At 44.2% G+C, this 21,715-nt stretch overlaps 1 long non-coding RNA gene across 1 annotated transcript; it reads right to left on the bottom strand.

Moving 5' to 3' along the window:
• Window positions 1–1,472: 1,472 nt before the first annotated feature.
• LOC122456591 lies at window positions 1,473–21,168 on the bottom strand. The gene is made up of 3 exons (XR_006275541.1): window positions 20,965–21,168; window positions 11,827–11,830; window positions 1,473–1,483 (listed from the first exon to the last, which is right to left on the bottom strand). It is a non-coding gene; the product is annotated as an uncharacterized LOC122456591 (long non-coding RNA).
• Window positions 21,169–21,715: the final 547 nt, after the last annotated feature.

Genomic DNA, 21,715 nt, shown 5'->3' with positions numbered 1-21,715 from the left:
CTTGGACCCTGGGTCACTACTCAAATGGCTGCTGAAGAGAGTGGGGAATGGAAGGGTCTAATCACACCAAAGAGAAGCCACCAGGGAAGCAGGATGAGAACCAGGAGGGAACAGTTGTAGGAGCCCAGAGAAAGCAGAGGAAGAGGGAGTGATCAACAGTGTCAGAAGCAGCCAAGAGATCCAGTAGGATAAGAAGAGAGGGGAAGCAAGGTGCACCTTGGAATTTGCTACAAGGAAGTGATTGCAATGGAGACGTTGGGGAGAGATGATTCAATAGAGAGGAGAGGGTGGAAACTGGACTACTGAACAGCAAAGGGAGCAATGAATGAAGGGAAACAGAGGCAGGAGGACTAGGCTGTGTGCACAAGGATTTGAGAGACAAGCGCAGGAGCAGAGAGGACAATGGTTGAAAAGGCAAGTGGTGGTGAGGGAAATATTGTTCAGGATGAGACACAAGAGTGTGCTGACAAGGAGACAAAGTGCAGTGAATTAGAAACTGGTTAATAATGGCAAGCTATGGCTTTAAATGTGAGGGATTTCTTGGTCCTGCCTGCAGACTAGAGGACTCTGAGGGAAGCCACGTGATCTTGGCCACAGTCAACCAGCATAGCACACAGTGAGTCTGGAAAGAGCCAGCTTAAAGCAAAGTGGGGAGAGAGCTGTACCTCTGGTTTTGGTTCTTGTGTATAATTGTTCTGAAACCTAGGAAATAAAATGGAGCTACATTAATCTTCCATCAAGAGTATTTTTTTCCTCTAACTTGTCTGAGTGTTTGCTGTGAACACAACAGACAGGGCTCAGAGGCAGAGAGCAATCCCAGGTAAGGGGCAGGGAGGTAGGTGGGAGGGAGGGCAGGGTATAATCAGTGTTCTGCCAGAGTCCCTAGATGAGTCAAGGTCAGAAATCTTCAAGTGGGGGTAAGAGTTCAGAGCTGGCTAATACAGAAAGAATTCTATTAAAAGAGGAGTTAATTTGCATATGTTGGGCTCAGTCCTGGCAGGTGTTGAGCACATTGGCCCAATCCAGCAATACCCTGTAGCACACACTGAATTTGGAGGGTCACTAACCACTGGAGCAATTTACCAAGAGAGGTGGTAGGTTCTCTATCATCTGAAGTCTTCAAATCAGGGCTGGAAAGAGACACTCTAATTCAACCCCAGGCTATGCAGGAATCACTGCCACACAGGAGGTCAGGTTAGATGGTCATAATATTGCCTTCAGATCTATGACATTTCAAACATGTGACTAGTCCCATTGAAGTCTGTGACGCTACCACCATATTCTTCATAGAAACATTATTATGATAGGAATATGGCATAACTAAGATATGCTTTATGCAAGATGGGTCATGTGAGGTATCATTGGAAAGGTTATGATTTATTGAATGTGTTTATCCAATTTGTATGCATGTAGAATTTCTGTATCTGAAATTCGGAATATTGTCTATGTAACAATTACAACTGTGGGTGTACTTGGGAAACACCTACCAGACAGTAAGCAATCAGCCTTGAAAGGCCATTAGGAAAAGACAATGAGTCTTTGAAGATATGGATCTCCCATCTTCCCGGAGTTTCTTCCTGTGGACATTGCAAATAAACCTCATTTTATGGTTGCTTTGACAGTGCAAGGTCAGGTGATAATGTCACCCCGTACAAAATACCACCCTTGGACACGGCTGGTACTTTTCCACTGGAAACAAAGGCTTCCCGCCTTATGTAAATTCTATTTAAGGCTGGGAAGTAAGGCAATCTGGGCTCTCCATTGCCTCCTAACCAAGAAGGAAGACTGCTGAAAGCTCCTAAAAAAAACCCAGGAACTAAGCTAGGGGAAGGCAAGGGCTAAATCCAGGCTGAGAACAGGGGTCTAGCCTGTAAAGAGACATAACTGGAACTCTGAGCTGCACAAACTCTATAATCTGCCTAAAACAACATCTGAGGTGAGAAATTACTGTGTGTAACCTGTTTCTTTGGTGTATTAGGCTTAGTTTGCGTATTTTGTTTTATTTACTCAGTAATCTGCTTTGTTCTGTTTGCTATCCCTTATAATCACTTAATATTTACCTTTTGTAGTTAATAAACTTATTTCTTGTTTATTTCAAAACCCAGTTTGTGCAATTCATATCGGGGGGGGAGGGTGCAAAAAGCTGTGCATATCTCTCTCCATATTGAGGGAGAGGGCAATTTTCATGAGCTTACGCTATATAGATCTCTATACAGCAAAATACAATATTATTTTGGATTTACACCCCAAATGTGGTGTGCACATGAGTACTGGGTAAATCTCCCAGTTAAATCCTCCCACACAGAGCTGAAGTCAGTCTGTGTCTGCAGCTGGGTATGGCCTTACTTGTGTGTATGCTAGAAAAGGCTTGGGAGCCTACCAGAGCAAGAACAGGGTTAGGAAACTCAGGCTGGTGGAAAGGGCAGGCTCAGTGGGATCCCAGCACATCAGGTAGCACCCCAAAAGGGGGGGAGCAGTCAAACCAATCACAAAGTCATCTTCAAGTTCAGCACAAGCTTAAGGCCTTGACTACATACAAAAGTTGTATCACTTTAATGTTACCAGCATAGTTAAACCTGTACAACCCACTAATGTGGACAGTTACATTGGTGTAAAAGTGCTTATATCCATATCATCATATGGGAAGGGGAATAAACAATGCCAGAAGAAGGCACCTTCTTCTGGCATTGTTTATTCCCCTTCCCATATTATATACTGGTATACTGGTATAACTGCATTCACAGCAGAGGTTATACCATTAGAACTATTTTATATCAGACCCCTAACCAACATAGTTATACATGTACAAAATCTTTATGTAGCCCGGGTCTACGTGCTTGGCTGGATCAGGCCAGAGTGCCCGTCACTGGGAAGGATTGAGACAATTATGCATGGAAACAAAATTGTTTCTATCAAATTTGATAGAAACAGAGGAGAAATATCCCCTCTTTCTTTATGAGCATATGCGGACCGCTGAGCTCTCTGTGACCTGCAATTGTGTCACTCCATCAGGGAGTAAACCAGGGAGAAAAAGCACTGTTAAATTCTTGTTTTAGTGCATGGTATTAAATAAAAACACCCAGCTCCATTCCCGAATGATGCACCAACTCAGTTGCCTTGCCCCCCCCCCTTTGCAATAAAAGTATTTTACGGATCAAACACCAGAGGAGATGCTGCAGCCTATTATTAGATGCTGGGATCAGCTGTCACTTTCTACTTCTTTATGTAACACATTTCCTTTCTATTCCTTTCTGCTCCCTTTACAGAGTTAGGTGGTAAAAGAGAAGAGCAATCTTGCACAGACATCAAATGTTCACCAGAAGCTGTCAATCACCCACTAAAAAAAAACAGATGAACAATAGAACAAAAAAAAAAAAAAGAGGGGAGGTTGGGATCTTGGCATAGAAATGTGTGTTATGATGAAATATACTTTAAATTCTTCAGGGAGGGGAAATTCAGAGAAGATTTAGGAGCCAATGTGATCCCAAAAGCTCACTTAGTATCAGCTCTAGAAACATTACACTAACATATTTTAAAACATGATTTATAGTAACTTTATATCTGAGAGCATCAAGCGAATGAAAGAAAATGAAGAGCTCGCATGACATGAGTAATGCATTTCAGGAAGGCAGCAGCATTCTTGCTCCAACAAGATGCAAGGCTAATGAAAGGGCATTGCAGCTCTTAAAGGGAAACACCAGTTGTGGTGGGGAGGTGGCTTAAGGGATTGGAAATCCTCTCCTTTCTAGGGCTCAGTTTCAGATCTAGTTTAGGTCTGGGGAGCATTTGGTGACCACTGTAGATCCAGGCTGTGATTTTCAAAGAAGCCTATGGAAATTAGTATCCAACCTACAGTAAGTAAAAGCAAATGAGAATTAGGCACCTATGTCCAGATTTTTAAAAGCATTTAGGCATTGCTGTGCTGTTTTGCAACACCTACCTGATTTAGAAGCCTAAATCTGTTTTCAAAAGGGATTTAGGGGGCCTTAATCCCATTGATTGTCAATGCCTAAATCATTGAAAATGGGACTTAGGCACTTTTGAAAGTTTCACCCCTAATTCATATTGGGGCTTTTGAAATTCCACCCTTAGTTGGTGGGGTTCACTCTAGAGGGCAAGTAATCCCATTGCAGCCAGCACTAATTTGGCCTTGCATTGGCAGTGTCAGTAGAGATTGTATGGGCCATGGAGAGTGAGTAAACGTCTCCCCAGAAGAAAGGGTCCTTCTAAGTCAAGGTTGAGACCTGGTAGGGCAGCAGGGTGAGAGAAGGAAGCTCGCCTTGCCCCTGCCCAGTGCTACAGACAGAGAGAAGCCTCCAGTCTTGAAGACCCTGAGTTAGCATTGCACTTAAGAATGTACTTGACTTTGAGCATATAAGCAATTTCATCCCTATTCAGCAAAGCACTAATGCATGTAATGTAAAGGAGACACAAGCATGTGATTAAAATTAAGCATGCTTTGCTGAATGGGTGCCATGAGGTGTCAAATGAGCAATTTTCAGCTGCTCAGACCTTTATTTTTTAAAAACCTCATTTTTAATTAAATTGTACTTCCAAAAAGAAAATAAATACTTGCTCATCTTAATGCTCTGTTTCCACTCGAAGTCCATTATGGAGTAACTGAATACGATAAATACAGATAACTACATTCTAACAAGTTCCTAAAAACTGTCACCATCTCATTCTGACAGTGTTTGAAATTATTAGCAACCTCTGTCGCTGTATTCATCATCACCTTTCGTGTCAAGACACTTCAAGAAGCAAGTGGACTTTTAATGAACTCTCAGACCAAAACAGGAAGAGGAAAATATATCCAGTGCATACCACTTTAATGATCACCTAGTTTTATTGCAACTGCTGTCTGGAAGTTTATGATTTATGAATTAGGTAGATGGATTGGTCATTCTATAGAAACACACATATATAGAATATCCAAAATGAATACAAATCCTAATTTTATATAAATAAATCTTTGACCCTTGCAATAGTTTGGGGTTTTCTTTTTTGTTGTTGTTTTGCACAGTCAATAATGTTCTCACTTCACAGGTCTCTGTGTAATTATGGATTTGTCATATTGATTGAAACATTTATAGCCAATGGCTCTGTCTCCTAACCTTAACATCTTATACATGCCCAATGAAAGCAGTTTAGGAGAAGGGTTCCCTGGCCCACCAGCATTAATGTGTTGTTACTTTAGGCCAACTCCAGTTCACATCCACCATAGCTGAAATGATTTCCATCTGTTGGCTGTAAAGAGGACAACAGTCATTGTAAGTTTCACAGATGCAAGTGGCACTTTTAACTTTTATGGGGTAACCACTTAAAACTTGCTCTCACTCTTTATTTATCCAGCAGTTATATTCCTTGAATAAAGGAGAGCAGGTTTCTTCCACAATTATAGTACTCTTTATTGAGGTGAATATTCCCAGCAGAAGCCCATTTGAATGATCAACAGGTAGAAGGCCAGGATTTTAAAAAGTGATTAGCGATTTTGGATCTTACTTCAGACATTGATGAGAACCCTGGTTGTCAGAACACAGCTGTTCAGCACCATCGGAAACCTAGGCCCCCTTCAGATCAATCAGGTTGGCAAACCTAAAACAGAGGCACTGAAAATCACTGGTCTTGGCTGTGCCTAGATGCAAAGAAGTCACCTTTTTTCTCCAGCAAAATTTGAAATGTTTGTAAAAAAAAATAAAAATCAAAGTTTTGAAATCCAGAAAATGTTGGCCAGCTCTGTTGTGCTTGTAGCTTTGTAACATGCCATCAGGTCGCAGGACGAGCAAAGGCAGAGGAACGGATGCTAGTCTTGTGTCTACCGTGGCTTTTCTACAATAAGCAGAATCCTTATCAGTACTGAAAGGCTGTGGTTGAATTTACTGTGTCAGAAAAGCATCTGAACAGGCCATATGCACCTTCATCTGCTTCTGTCAGATGTTACCTCTGGGCTTCACCTAGGGACTTGTGTGTAATCACTTTCAAGCCATTAGCATTGGTAACAGAAGACATCTGTGCCTTGTTTCAAAGCTCTCACCTTACACTGCTGTGCAGCTCTGGCTAACACTCACATAGCAAACATTCCCCACAGGGCTGAGTGAGGGCGCGGGGAACAAGAGTACTACGATCTCTCTGAGAGCAGAAAGAAGCCTCAAAAGTCAACATGCTGGTGGTTGGTGGGGGGGAGGAAAAGAAGGTCGTAGTGTACTCCTCATGCAGAGAAACATGAAGGGTTTCCCAAGGCAGCAGTTTGTGGCTTTGCTCTTCCCCAACACGCTCATGGGACAACTAGAGACAAGTCTGAGTTGCAGACTTTGCAAATGGTTCCGGGTCCAAACTCTTCCGCAGTTTAGAGGTGTTGAGTTTGAGTCCCCTTAGAGGAAAGAGGGGCCTGACCCTCCTCCTACTTGCACTGGTATTAGAGCGGATGGAAAACAACATTTAGCTAGATTTTTTTTTTAATATTTTGTTTTTTTCCAAAATGTTGGAGATATCTTTCAATCAAAACATTTCAGCCAGATCTATTAGCTGGTCAAAACTCCAATACTTAATCAACAAACGTTTCCACTGATTTTTCAGGGGGTTTTGCTTTGTTCAAAAATTGAATCTTTGATGGAAAAAAATGCATTGCCAACGCAAATCCAAGGGAAGCAGTGGGGGCAAATGACATATATGGCTTCAAGTCAAAGCTTGATAAGTTTATGGAGAAGATGATATGATGGGATAGCCTAATTTTGGCAATTAATTGATCTTTGACTACTAGTGGTAGATATGCCCAATGGCCTGTGATGAGATGTTAGATGGGGTGGGATCTGAGTTACTACAGAGAATTCTTTCCCGGGTGTCTGGCTGGTGAGTCTTGCCCACATGCTCAGGGTTTAGCTGATCACCATATTTGGGGTCGGGAAGGAATTTTCCCCCAGGGCAGACTGGCAGAGGCCCTGGGGGGTTTTCGCCTTTCTCTGCAGCGTGGGGTACGGATCACTTGCTGGAGGATTCTCTGCTCCTTGAAGTCTTTAAACCACGATTTGAGGACTTCAATAGCTCAGACATAAGTTAGGAGTTTGTTACAGGAGTTGGTGGGTGAGATTCCGTGGCCTGCGTTGTGCAGGTGGTCAGACTAGACGATCATAACGGTCTCTTCTGACCTTAAACTCTATGATTCTATGATAATTCAGAAAACTCCAGCCACCTCTCAGCAGCAGTAATGAGCCGTGACTCCACTTAAGCCAGTGAGCCAGATCCTGGTTCCTCTTTGGCCAGTGGCACAGAGCAGCCATACAATTGGCTCTGCCAGCCAGTGGAGGAGTGCCATTGGCTATGGGAATCCCCAAGTGGAATAGAGCCTCTGTAGCAGCTCCTACTCCACTTCCTGTGCTGGCCTCCAATGCAGGTGGCTGGAGAGGTTCTATTTTCTAGGGTGGACCAGGCCAAATCAAAGACACAGATGGAGAAAATGCCTATGATTTACAGAAAGGGATAGTTGAATGGGAAGAGGGAAACTGGGGCAGGTAAGATGAGAAAAACCCCAACCTCCAGCCAAAGCTCAATGGAATCACCTGTTCCTCTCATAATTTCTTGTTCCCTCTGCACTCCTGGGTTCCAGATGGGGCCAGGAGCAGAAGTACGGCTTGGGACTGGCCCGTTGCTCTCCCCGTGTCACAAATGTGATCTCAGGCTGGATCCCTCTCATTGTAAAAGAGGTGGCAAGGTCTCTCTGAGGGCTCTGGAACTTGCTTCCCTGATGATCCAAAACATCCTGAATTCGGTGACTTTCCAGGCACATTGCAAATCGGTTTGAGAGTGATTGTGGAGAGAGCTAGGTGTATGTTTCCCACAATGATGAAGCAGTGGAAATGAGGTTCTTGTAGGTAGCTGGCTGAGTGCCTAGAGTCTTTTTATTATTTAAATAGAAAGCAGGACCTGTTCTCAAGTCCAGCCAATAGCAAGAAGTAGCAGCAAATGCCAGAGCTGGCCTTTCCCCATGACACAGAACAGTTTCACAGACACGAGTGCTGAGACATCCAAGTATCCAAGGTATTTGGATTCATAGATACTAAGGTCAGAAGGGACCATTATGATCACCTAGTCCGACCTCCTGCACAATGCAGACCAAAGAATCTCACCCACCCACTGCTGCGAAAAACCTCTCACCTATGTCTGAGCTATTCAAGTCCTCAAATCGTGGTTTAAAGACTTCAAGGAGCAGAGAATCCTCCAGCAAGTGACCCGTGCCCCATGCTACAGAGGAAGGCGAAAAACCTCCAGGGCCTCTTCCAATCTGCCTTAGAGGAAAATTCCTTCCCAACCCCAAATATGGTGATCAGCTAAACCCTGAGCATATAGGTAAGATTCACCAGCCAGATACCCAGGAAAGAATTTTCTGTAGTAACTCAGATCCCACCCCATCTAACATCCCATCACGTGAATGAATAGGAATTTAGCTTCTAAATACCTTAGGGCTCTGAAAATCTCAGCAAAGAGGTTTGGATAAATCATCTATGTATCTGTGGCCATATCCTGAAGTTCTTACTCACCTTTAGCCATTTAAAGTAAGGACTTCAAGGTTCAACACATGAATATTAGGGTGCTTATCTGATCCAAACTTGCATTGGCTTTTTTGAGGCTCCCTCATACCTACACTCTTTCTGGTGCTTTGCAAGGTGGAAATCACAGGAGCAATAGCCCTACTGATGTGAGATACAGCACTGCTGTTAACATATCACACTACCCTGTGCTGTCTCAAGCCTTGCACCCTCGAAAACAACAGAAAACGTGGGCTGAAAAGAACAAATACAACAAGGCCTTTCAATGACATTTAATTTCTATTGGGAGCAACATCTACAGGACATCTCATACTTTGTCATTCATTTCTGTTTGAGATCAGGCTTTGCAGATATTTAAACAGCCATTTCATTTGGAGAAGAATGCAAAGCAGATGTCATTTTGTGCGTGTGTATGTGTGTGTGTGTGTTTTTCTCTGTGTGCATGCATACATGTATGTTTCTGAGCACAAACGCATGTGCACTCAGACATGTATGTTTCTGTGTGGGCACACGTGTAGGCACACGTTTGTGTGTTCATGGGTCTGCATGCACATATGAGCATGTGTGTGTGTGTGTGTGTGAACACGTGTGTTTCTGTGTGTGTGCATACGAGATGCTCTGCTTGGAATGCCACAGGTGTGAAATGCACAATGAAATGGCCTCATTGCCATCTGTTTTCCCTTCCACCAGCCTCCCCTTCTATTTGCTGTAGTTTCAGTGCACCCCAGTGGAATCCTATATCCCTTCACCTTCCTTTGAACCTTTTCCCCTTTCTTCCATTTCGTAGGGCTGCTGTTCCTAGCCCCATTGTCTGGCTTTTTGGAAACAAAGGCAGCCCCCATCGCTGCACTAAGTGGCTGGACCAGGGAACAGATACTTTGAACTGTGTCTGTCTGTGATATCATGCCACAGAAAATGCAGCAGCCCCTCGTAAATTACCAAAGATGAAATCCTTGACACAGGCTCTTAACTGTGATTTAGAAGCACAGCCAGAAGCAAAAATGACAGAAACGAGAACCTAATTCATCCAAGAAAACTGCCATTCACAGCAGTTTGAGACTGACTTGTGCTTGGGGAAAAAAGGGAAGAATCCATTATCCTAAGCCAAGATTTCAACAATGAGCAGCAATTTTGGGGCCCAACCAGAGACACCTTCAAGGGGCCTGTTTCTCTGAAAGTACCGACCCCCTGCTCTTGGGAAAGCAGACCCCTTTGAGGTGTCTCAAGTTGGGTACCCAAGGTCACTAGTCATTCTTGGCTCCAAAGCCACCACATTACCAGACACCTTAGAGCAAAAAGGCCCAACCAAAAGCCCCTGTGACACTCTGCACCCCATATTCACGATAGTGATATGATTAGGATATGATTGTAATATAATTATGATGCATCTTGTACAAAAAATGTCATGTGAGGTGTCAATAGAAAAGTTAGGGTTTGCTGAATATAATTATCCTCCATGTGTGCATGTATCATTTTTGTATTTGGAGTTATGAATATTGACTATGCATCTATATTTCAAATGTGCTCGCTCCTGGGTAATTCCCACAAGTTAGTTTACATCCAGTCTAGCCAGCACATTGTAAAGGGACTATCCAAAATAATGGCCCCTCAGTGAAAACAATGGGCCACAGGAAAAGCTTAGCCTCATCTGATTAGCTTTCCTGTGGACCTTTCAGCTAATATATGGGTAATGGCTGCTATGACTCATTGAAGCATGCAAGGGCAGTTGACCAGATGATGTGATCCTGAACTCCATCTTGTGCCTGTATGTTTCTACAAAATACACTGGGAACTTTGCTTGGGACAATGAAGATCCCTCCACATGGAAGAAGCTATAAAAGGAGGAAGTGACATCACCATGGTGCCTCACTCACCTTACAACTCACCTGGAAACACCTTAGGAACAAAGTCTGAACTGGGGAAGGGGGACCCAGGCAGGAAAGAAGAAAGCCCTGCCTGTGTATGGAAGATTGGTGAATGTTTTTTATCATCAGGGTGAGATGCTGCTTAATTCAAACCATATCTAGTTTACAGAATTTAGATTGCGATTTTGTTTATTTTTTAGGTAACCAACTTTGATCTGTACATTATTACTTTGATCACGTAAAATCTACATTCATACTGGTCAGGCTTTTGACTAGGGCAGGACAGAACAGCTCTGGGGTCCTAGGCAAGGGAGCTGGGGGGATCTGGCTGAAGCCTTTCTATTGTTAGTTCATGAGTGGCTGAGGTCAAGCCTTCATGCAACTGCAGCTGGGTGTGTCCCTGCTTGTGTAAAAGTTTGTGTGAGTGCAGGACCAGGTGCGGTCTGCTGCTTGTCACAGCCTTACAGTATGAGAGGGAGCCCAGGTTAGTATGCCAGAGGGCTCAGCGGTACCCCAGTTCCAGGTTGCAGCCCGGGGAAGTCCGTCACTGCCCCTCCCTAACCCCCAAAGCAAGGGCTGTACCTCCCTTCCTTTTAATATGGTACTGAGCACATTGTCAGTGCATCTGTAATGAACAAGGGGCATGAATAGTCTAAGTCGGCACTCACAGACTATTCTCGTTACACAAAAGCTGCCATAGAAAGCACTTGGTACCTGTTGTTAAACGGTTGCTGTATGTAGCAACAGACTGTAGCTTATGCTCTATGGATGTGCAAGGGTGTGGGGTGAGTAGATGCCGGGACATTTTTCCCAGCCCACCCTGCACACTCGCACAGGGAGAAGTCAGCATCCTGTTGCCTGAACTCTGTGAGCATAAGCACTGAGGGAGCATTAGCATGGCTAGCAGAGCAAGCCATTATAGCAACCTGCGTGGAAGTTGGATGGAGGAACACAGATTGCAGGAGGGAAGAATCTGGAGGAGGCACTGGGAAGTCAGTCTGTGTGTATATAGCTGGAATGCTAGCAGCAGCATGTCTGTAAATAGTTCTTTTAACGAAGAGCGAGGTTAGTTTTTAGAAACATGGAGTCCTCTCTTGTTATCATCCAGCATGCAGTAAATGAAACAGCCCTGCCAAAAAGGGCAGGGGGGAGAACATGGCCATACCCTGTCCTTTCCATGCAAGGTGCAGGACTAGGGCCACTGCTGCGAGGGAAGCTGGTTCTGGCCCGTGTCACAGTTACCATTCCTTGGTGTGCTCCTCATGTGAGCCTGAGGAGTTCTGTCCCATATCACTCCCTGCAGGCAGAATGGCTCCAGTCACTACCCCAGAGGTCCAGTGCCCTCCCACCCCTCAAACAGAGAGCACACCTGGGGCTTTCAGCAGAATGAGAAATGCCTGAATTCCATTCTTCTTGACAGATCTTACAGTAGGCCATGTCACTGCAAACACCCAATGGAAATATGACAGGTTTCAGAGTAACAGCCGTGTTAGCCTGTATTCGCAAAAAGAAAAGGAATACTTGTGGCACCTTAGAGACTAACAAATTTATTAGAGCATAAGCTTTCGTGAGCTACAGCTCACTTCATCGGATGCATTCGATAGATTTCCACCGAACGCATCCGATGAAGTGAGCTGTAGCTCACGAAAGCTTATGCTCTAATAAATTTGTTAGTCTCTAAGGTGCCACAAGTACTCCTTTTCTTTTTGCGAATACAGGCTAACAAATTTATTAGAGCATAAGCTTTCGTGAGCTACAGCTCACTTCATCGGATGCATTCGATAGATTTCCACCGAACGCATCCGATGAAGTGAGCTGTAGCTCACGAAAGCTTATGCTCAAATAAATTTGTTAGTCTCTAAGGTGCCACAAGTACTCCAATGGAAATACTGACCCAGGTTTATGAGAACACAAGTACATAGTGTGAGACATGTGTATCTTTTAGGACACTGATACTGTGTGTGTCTGTGCTCACACTAACTCACACGATACCCTAAAAAAAATACTACTGTATTGTGCAGAAACACTCCCAAGCAAACAACATAGAGTATTGATACTCCATGTATTGGGTCTTTACTGCACAATACAGTGGTATATTTTTGCAAGGTTAATATACTAGTAATGGACACCCACCTTACAAGGCTATTTTCAGATACAAGTCCAAGCATTGGGATGCTGATCTGAACTGCATAGAGCTGGTCAAAGAGTATTAAAACCTGTTCAAGAACAGATTGCCAAATCAGAATCTAGCTTGTGATTTGGCTTATCCACCCCCCCCCCTTTGTTATTTGCTGTTCAAAAAAACATTGGATGGTCAATTTCTGGCCATACAAATGTTTGTGAACATTAATTTGCAGGCTCCTAGCAAATTTGATTTATCACGAATCAAAATTAATTTCAAGATGAAATAAAATCAGAAGTTGTTTATAACACTGAGGATGCTCAAGCAGAAAAAAGGAAAAATACCTATTGATTGAAATGACTAGTCAGAGTTTACATTCCTAATACCAATAGTCACCTCAGTTTTCATTATGAATAGTTCACAAATGATTTAAGAACCAGAAAAAATCATGATCTGTTCACAAGAAGTTCCAGATCAGAAATAGGACTAAATTTGTTGACTACTTCCATCAGATCTGGCTCTGCAAACCTTCTGCAGAACTGAGCGGGTAAAGTCATGATAAACTAGTAAACTGTGATTCTGTTACTTCCAAATACTTGATGCTAGTTTTGAGTGCACCTGGGAAAATAATCCCAGACCTGAAACAGAGCTCTGCCTAAACTCAAAAGCTTGTCTCTCACCAACAGAAGTTGGTCCAATAAAAGATATTACCTCACCCACCTTGTCTCTCTAATATCGTGGGACCAACAGGGCCAGAAAAAAAATGCATACAACAAAAACCACTAAATATGATACCACTTTCTTTTGACCTAATCCAATGCCTGGATCCAAACAGCTTTGATCTTTGAAGAATGTCTAACCCAAATCTATTTGCCTTTTAGACCCAGCTCTGTTTTGTGTTGTTTTCCATGAAAACTGCCCCCCTACCCCCAAACATTTTACAGAATTGAATGATGTGGAACATGATGACTCAACTTTTCTTAGGATTAATTTTGATTTAGCTGTGACTGGAGCATGCATAAATAACGGCAGTTTCTTAAATTAGGGAAATAATTCAAGGTAAGACTGATTTCTCTCCCTGCAACCAGCTCAGCAAGGGGACGCATCTTTCAGCTGGGCCTTTGATCTTTGCTGCTTGACCTTGTTATGTGTGACCTTTGGAGGTCAAGGAAATTGTTCTGAAAGAGCCAGGGTTTATTGATTTGCTTTCAAGGGAAGTGAGATTGGGATTGTCATGTTAATAGTAGACCCCTGAAAGGACTGGGGCTTGTTGTGAGGTGCACCACCTCTTGATGCTAACTGCACCCCTATGGGGCATGCCTTGTTTCTAGGAGGCCAGCAATCTGCCAATCAGTTCCACTCCGTGAAAGCTAAGGTGAATGCGAGAAGACCTCACCACCTGTATTATAATACCCAGCTGTATTGAAATTTCCCTGGCAAAGTTGAAATGTTAATGTTTAATTTACTTGAACTAATGGGTCACAGAATTCCCATCTAAACTGAAAATACTAATGAACCTCTAGGCAGGCACGGTGACCTCTACGCTTTGATCCTTTTAATGGCTGTATTTTAAAACAAGCAGTTCCTAAAGAAGGTTAAGGAAGCAATCGTAAAGAATTTTTAGTGTATGTACATGATCATTCCATACTGATGCACTTCAACTTTCATAATATTACGTTAAATTTTATTGTAACCTTACTGACGTTTACTGCAAGGGAAAGTGCGCAATCTTAACAGCCTAGTAAAATACAGCAGCGTAATGTACCTATAAAAGCATAATATTTCTATACCAATGATAAGCCTCAGCAACTGCATCCAGTTTAGCAGCTCCATGGGCGGTGGGTGAACATGCTGTTGGGGGAGGCTAGCCCCTGTCCCCTGCCTCTGCCTGAGGCCCCAACCTTCCCCTTCCATGCCCCCCTCCTCCACCTGAGCCCAGAGCAAACACACCCCACCGTGGCCACCAGCTAGAGCATGCCTCCAGCCCCAGTGCTGGGCAGGTGGAGTGCCAGCACGGCCAGAGTGCCCCCAGCCCCAGCACTGGGTGGGCGGGCAGCGCAGCTGAAGCGCCCCCAGCCCCAGTGTGCTGGCAAAACAGGTGGCACGACTGGAGCGCCCCCAGCCCCAGTGCACCCCCAGTGCGCTGGGCGTACAGCACGGTCCCAGAGCCCCCAGCCCTGGGCCTTGTGTGCACCAGCCCCAGCCTGCCTGCCCCAACCTCTTGGCCACAGAACAGCAGGAAGGGAATTGGAAGCAGACAGGAGGAGAACTTGGGGCGGAGCGTGAGCGGGGCTACGCCAGACTGTTTGGGGAGGCACAGCCTTCCCTTGCCTACGCTACCCACCACCCATGAGCAGCTCGTTATTACATATTACAAGGCAGCTGCCTCAGTTTCACCCAGCAACTCAATGATCTGACAGTAGATACTCTCCTCTCATTCTGGATCAGCCATAAAAATGTAACTGAAGATAAAGGGCCAGTTCCTCATCTGGCATATGTTGGTATAGAACTCTTATCTTTAAAAAAGCGACTCCAGTTTACACCAGATGAGGATCTGGCCCCTCGTTAGTTCATTACAACTGGCATATCTCATTCTTCTCCTGGTGACATCCTCTGGCTGAGGAATGATAGCATTTGGGAAGACAGTGAGATCAGTTCTATTGTGGTTTAATACTGGATCAGCTGAACTTTGCTCTGTTTATGCTCTTTGTTTCCTTATATGGGAAAAAATGCTGAAGGTCCTGATTTACAAAGGTATTTAGGCGCCTAAAGATGCAGATATGTGCCTGCTGGGAATGAGAAAGACACCTGAGCAGGTTAGGCGCCTGACTCAGGTGCCTAACTCATGTAGGGCTTTTATCATTCACACTTGGCACCTAGCTGCCTTTCAAGCCACTCAAAATGCCTTTGTAAATCTGGGTCAAAGTCTTTAGTTATGTTTCCCCCAAGCACAAAGAGAAAAGGGTTATGTGACTGAGAATGGCGGTTCTTGTAGATTACAAGAACAACTCCTCTACTTCAACAAGGAATTAATTTAGGGAAGTCCTATGGCCTGTGTTATACAGGAGGCCAGACTAGATAATCACAATGGTCCTTTCTGGCCTGTAACAGGGTGGCTGCTTCCCTCATTGCCAGGGGTGGCTCTGCTGCTCCCTGCCTCAGTCTCCCCTTCTGTTTCCCAATAACAGCCCTTTTTGGGTCTGGTTTATTAACATAGAGCTCAAAATAATTCAAACTTTCCTCAAAGTCCCAAACTAATCCAAGCGATTATTCCTAGGCCTCTCCTACCTGCAGTCCTTCCACAGGCTTCTGCCCACCTTGTCCAACTCTCTGTGGCTCCGAGAGGTCAGCAGACTCTCTCTCTCTGCTGCTCCCACCACGTCCCTCCCCTGGTTACTCTGGGCCCCTGCAGGAAACTTGCCACTCTCTGCAGCATCTTTCTAAAGCATCTGTTCTCTGCTTCAGCCTGACTGACAAGCCTCTCTTCTGCTAACCCCTAGAGGCCTGGTTTTATTCACATGACCCTATTCATTTCCTCCACCTCCAGAGACAAATTGGGTGTATAACATGTGGACTGTGGCTCATCTCTCCATGGCCTCACAATCTATTAACGTATGAAAAGCAAAAAGAACCCGGGTAGAAAATTACCACGAGAGAGTACATGTTGGGTGTCTCCTCAGTAACAGCCTGCACTGAACTCAGAGAGTAAGATGGCTGCTGATCTCTGTGTGTGGATGAGGGGTGTAGATATTTAAAGGTGCAATAGGTATCACAGCCCCATGGCCACCTACCATAAACCTGACTCACCTTTTCCTCAGTCCTTACCTCCCAAAACTCCCATTGGTTTCAGTGGGTTCACAAGGTATGGGAGCCCGGTGTCATAGGCTGCAGACTAGCTCCATTCAGAAGGCCAGATCCCAGAGTCCTTATTCATGGTTAGCTCAGACACAACTAACGGAAAGGGACTAAATAACACATGGGCCTATTAATGGAATCTAAGCTATGCCCAGCTAGTTGCCCACAGTACCAAAGGGCTTTTCCAGCATCTGGGATCCCTGGGTGTAAAGTCTCCACGTCTCCTTTATATAGGGAGTGCTGCTGCACTGAGGTCTGGGAGGATGCTGGTGCAGATCCAAAAATGCTGTCCCTCTCCCACCTGAGGCTTCCCTTTATGACCAGACAGCCAGCTAGCCTGCACTGTGGCTGCTTTGTGTTGCTACAGCAATGCAGATCAGCCACAGCAATACCCAGCAGCTGGTCCATTGACGAGGGAGCTCTCTTTGTACACGGTGGGTGCTCTGCACACTCAGCCTGTTATTGGAGGTGCTCAGCATTTCACGGACTCCGTCTCACACTTCTCAATAGTATTAGATCGTGAAGCAACGACGCTGGGGAGCGTCTGAGCTCCTCAGGCGGATGCTGTCTCTAAGTAACATGTCCCAGGCTGAGCAATTAGTGCTACTAAAGATAATGAGATAAACAGGGGTGCTAACTGGGATTTTTAATCCACAGTGGCAGCTTGGTCGGAAGATAGGGAAAGATACACAGGGTAAAGAAAGTAAGTAGCTCATTTTCTTAGTGCATTGCACTGGAAAGGCTGTCAGGGGGGATTATGGATATTCTAATGCCAATGCCAGCCCATAGTGTAGAGCAGCAACACTGGGAACTTCCACACTCACTTAATTTAATGTTCAGATGATCTGACAAATGAAAGAGGAACCTCCCCCTTTAAGAAATCAATCTCTGAAGTGTGTTAAGTTCTTGGGAACGAGAGTCGGCACACATGCAGGGCGCATGCTAATCACGTTTACAGGGAGATGTGCTTTCTGTTAAAAAAAAAAAAAAAGAAAGAAAAACAGCTAATCCAGCATAAATCAATAATAGGAGATGAGCCATATCCTCAGGTGGGGTAACTAGGCAGAACTTCGTGAGAGCTCCATGGAACTAGGCCTATTTCCCCCAGCTGATGATACGGTCAGGAGTGTTCAAAGAAATACTGAGCATAGTTTCATGCCAGTGTAACTCCATTGGTTAGGTTCCTCGTCCCCAGTCTGGGGCTGGCTGAGGTCTGGTTTGGCCTCCAGCACAATTTAGAACAGTCTTGGGGCTGCTGTAAATTGCACCAGGTGGTAACAGCCTGCAAGAGGCCATTTCCCCAGCTGGGGATTGTTGGTGCACAGTAGCACCCCTCCCCTTAGCAATACCAGGGGGTTACCCGAGTAGGGGTGGAGCCAGCTTTGCCAGCTGTATGACACCATAGGATTCTCCCATGCTGGCAAATCCCGCTCTAACAGGTTAAGATGGCTGTCCATCTGCTCTGTGCTGCCAGGGCAGCAGGAAGCCAGTGAAACAAGAAGCCAGGCTATGTCTCAAAGTGCCCTTATACTCCCTTGAACATCTGTACAGGGCAGAGCACAATCTGGTTCTCGCTTATAAAAGTCTTGCACTGAGTTAGACCATCCATTGGGTCACTCCAGTTTTATATGGTGTGACTTTGCCAGTTTCAATGAAGTCACACCAGCTTAAAATTAGAGTAACATAGGGATGGATCTGGCCCACTATTTCTAAACATATATATTACAGAATAAGAAAAGGGGTCCCTGCATGTACCTCTTCTCACGCCCCAACCCACCTGCTGTAGGGCACACTGCAAGTGTCTAATTCTCAACTGCCCCACACCTTGGTTGCTGTCATAAATATAAAAGGAAGGGTAACCACCTTTCTGTATACAGTGCTATAAAATCCCTCCTGGCCAGAGGCAGCATTCTGTTACCTGTAAAGGGTTAAGAAGCTCAGCTATCCTGGCTGGCACCTGACCCAAAGGACCAATAAGGGGACAAGATACTTTTAAATCTTGGGGGAAGGCAGGCTTTTGTTTTGCGCTCTTTGTTTACGTGGTTGTTCTCTCTTGGGACTGAGAGAGGCCAGACAGAAATCCATCTTCTTCAACCCACCCTAATCCAAGCCTCCAATATTGCAACCAGTATAGGTAAGCCAGGCAAGGTGGATTAGTTTATCTTTTGTTTTAGGTGAATTTTCCCTGTGTTAAGAGGGAGGTTTATTCCTGTTTTCTGCAACTTTAAGGTTTTGCCCAGAGGGGGATCCTCTGTGTTTTGAATCTGATTACCCTGTAAAGTATTTTGCATCCTGATTTTACAGAGATGATTTTTACCTCTCTTTTTTAAAAAAAAATAAAATCCTTCTTTTAAGAACCTGACTGATTTTTCCATTGTTCCAAGATCCAGGGGTTTGGATCTTTGATGATTTTGGAACCAATTGGTGAGGATATTATTCTCAAGCCTCCCCAGGAAAGGGGGTGTGTACGGTTTGGGGGGATATTTGGGGCGGGAGGGGGTGACATCTCCGAGTGGTCTCTTTCCCTGTTCTTTGTTTAAAACACTTGGTGGTGGCAGCATACTGTTTAAGGACAAGGCAAAGTTTGTATCTTGGGGAAGTTTTTAACCTGGTAAGAATAAGTTTAGGGGGTCTTTCATGTGGGTCCCCACATCTGTACCCTAGAGTCCAGAGTGGGGAGGGAACCCTGACAGTTGCCATTTACACCTGTACAAAGTGGACCAGATTCTCAGAGCCACTGAAGTCGATGAAGCTATGGCAGTTTACACCAGTGAAGGATCTGGCCCAATATCATCTTGAAACATTGGCCATCATTCTCCATTACATGAGTTTTACATCCATATAACTCCATTGACTGCAATGTGATATGGCAGTGTAATGAAACTCAAGTTCAAGGAGAACAGAGAATAAATCAGATAAGGTCATTTGTCCAGCTTAACTAGTACACTGCCTCTGGTAGTGGCCAGTAACTGTAAGAGGATCTTTAGCATCTTAAGAGGAAAGCAAAAAAAAGGTAGATAGATAGATGTGGGTATAGGCAGACATATTAGAGAGAGACTTCTCTTTATTCTCCCTGGCATTTTTTGTGAAGGATCTATGCTAATTTTGGTGGAATTACTGCAGCAAATTTGTAGACACACAGCATGAAATGAAAACCCTCCAATACAGCACACGCAGCATAAATGCAGACAGCACTCTGGGCAAACCCTGCTGCCTGGGCTATTAGGTATAATATTCAGCTGAGCCAGATGTCGCCAGAAGTTTGCCAAGCCCATTAAACAAGTTCAATAACATATTTCTGAAAATGAGCAGATGAGTCTATTTTCTAAGAGTTTGGGTGGGGGTTTTTTTTTGTTTTGTTTTTTTGAGGGGGCAGGGGCTGTTTGGTTTTTTAATATCTTAGGATTTGTTCCTTTCCATCTGGCAGCCTCCCTTTTAGACAGTCAGAGAGATGGAACCTATAGGAGAAAGCCTTTTCATTCACCCAACTCCAGTTTTGCCTTCCTCCGCCATGCCACTCTCTGGAAACAAACCAGCCCTTCACCCTCCACTTTCCAGAATACATTTTAAATGCTTTCTAACTGAAGAACATACTGGGATTCCAGGTTGTTGTTTTTCACAGTATGTTCATGAAAACAAGGTTCTGTCCGATCAGATGGGGACAAATCATATAGGGCAGCTGGCTCTAGCCCCAAAGACTTTAAAGGTGAATCATATAATAGAGGGCTAGATTCTACCATCCTTAATCAAGCAGAACTCCCATTGACTTCAATAGGAAATTGGCATTTTGCTTGATTTAAAGAGACACGGTCACCTTGAAATTTGGTCAATTTAAATAAGTTAAAAGTGGTGTCAGGTATTGTACAGCTGCTTCTGAGTCCCTCCAGAAATTTTAGTGACGTTAAAATCCCCTTGTCCTATGGTTTAAAATGTTTCTCTCCCACCCCCATTGCTGTGTGAAAACACTACACAAATAAGTAAGCGCCAAAGGCTCCAATCCTACTGACACTTAGGCACATGAGCAGCTTTAGCCCTGTGAATTGTTCCATTGAATTCGATGAACTGACTCATGAGGGGAGAGAGACTAACTGCGTGAGTGATTGCAGGCACAGGTGTAAATAAGTCACCAAGTGCTCTGAAAGGCACAGAGCAAACAAACTGGACAATAATAAAGGGAAATATTTTACATTGGAACTGCCTGACTAGATGAGTCCCGCGGCCCATCTAGTCAGCATCCAGGCTTCAAAAGTGGCCCGGCACCAACTGCTTCAAAAGCAGATAAGTGCAAAGTATTTCATTTGAAAGGAAAAATCAAATGCACAACTATAAAATGGGGAATAACTGGCTGGGCGGTAGTACTGCCGAATAGCATCTGGGGGTTATAGTGGATCACATATTGAATACGAGTCAACCATGTGTTGTAGTTGCAAAAAAGGCTAATGTCATCCTGGGGTGTGTTAACAGGAGCACTGTATGTAAGATACAGGACGTAACTGTTCTGCTCTACTCCGCACTGGTGAGGCGTCAGATGGAGTACTGTGTCCAATTCACGGGACCGCACTTCAGAAAAGATGTGGACAAACTGGAGAGAGTCCAGAGGAGGGAAACAAAAGTGATCAAAGGTTCCGAAAACCTAATTTGTGAGGAAAGGTTAAAATAACTGGGCATGTTTAGTCTTGAGACAAGAAGACTGAGGAGGGATCTGATAACAGTATTCAAATACGTTAAGAGCTGTTACAAAGAGGAGTGTGATCAGTTATTCTCCATGTCTATTTAAGGTAGGACAAGATGTAATCCAATTAATCTGCAGCAAAGAAGATTTAAATTAGAAATTAGGGAAAATTTAACTCAAAAGGGTAGTTAAAACTCTGCAATATGCTTCCAAAAGAAAGAGTGTGTGGAATTTCCATCTTTGGAGGTTTTTAAGAACAGGTTAGACAAGGGATGGTCTAGGTTTACTTGGTCCTGCCTTTGTGCAGGGGGCTGGACATGATGACCTCTTGAGGGCTCTTCCAGCCCTACATTTCGATGATTCTATAAGGTGCAAGAAACTTCACAGTAGGTAGATGTAGGATAATCTGTCCCTCATGGGAGTCCCTTCCTAATCCCCAGTAGTCAGAGATTGGTTTAAACCCTCTAGAGCATGAGGTTTGCTATGCCTTCCCAGACTTTTGCTTTTAGAATTTACTATATAAAACTCTGGAATCTGGATGTTCTTCTTATAAATGTCCAAACCAATTATTTCCTTAGCTCATTTATACGGTTCTTAGACTTTATTTATACATAAAAGTTGCACCAGATTGAGAAAAACATTTTACACATCAATGTAG

Source organism: Dermochelys coriacea, chromosome 14 (genome assembly GCF_009764565.3).
Source record: "Dermochelys coriacea isolate rDerCor1 chromosome 14, rDerCor1.pri.v4, whole genome shotgun sequence".
Taxonomy (NCBI): Eukaryota; Metazoa; Chordata; order Testudines; family Dermochelyidae; genus Dermochelys; species Dermochelys coriacea.
The sequence above is the reverse complement of the archived record's forward strand: the minus strand, read 5'-3'. Positions and strand labels throughout refer to the sequence as shown.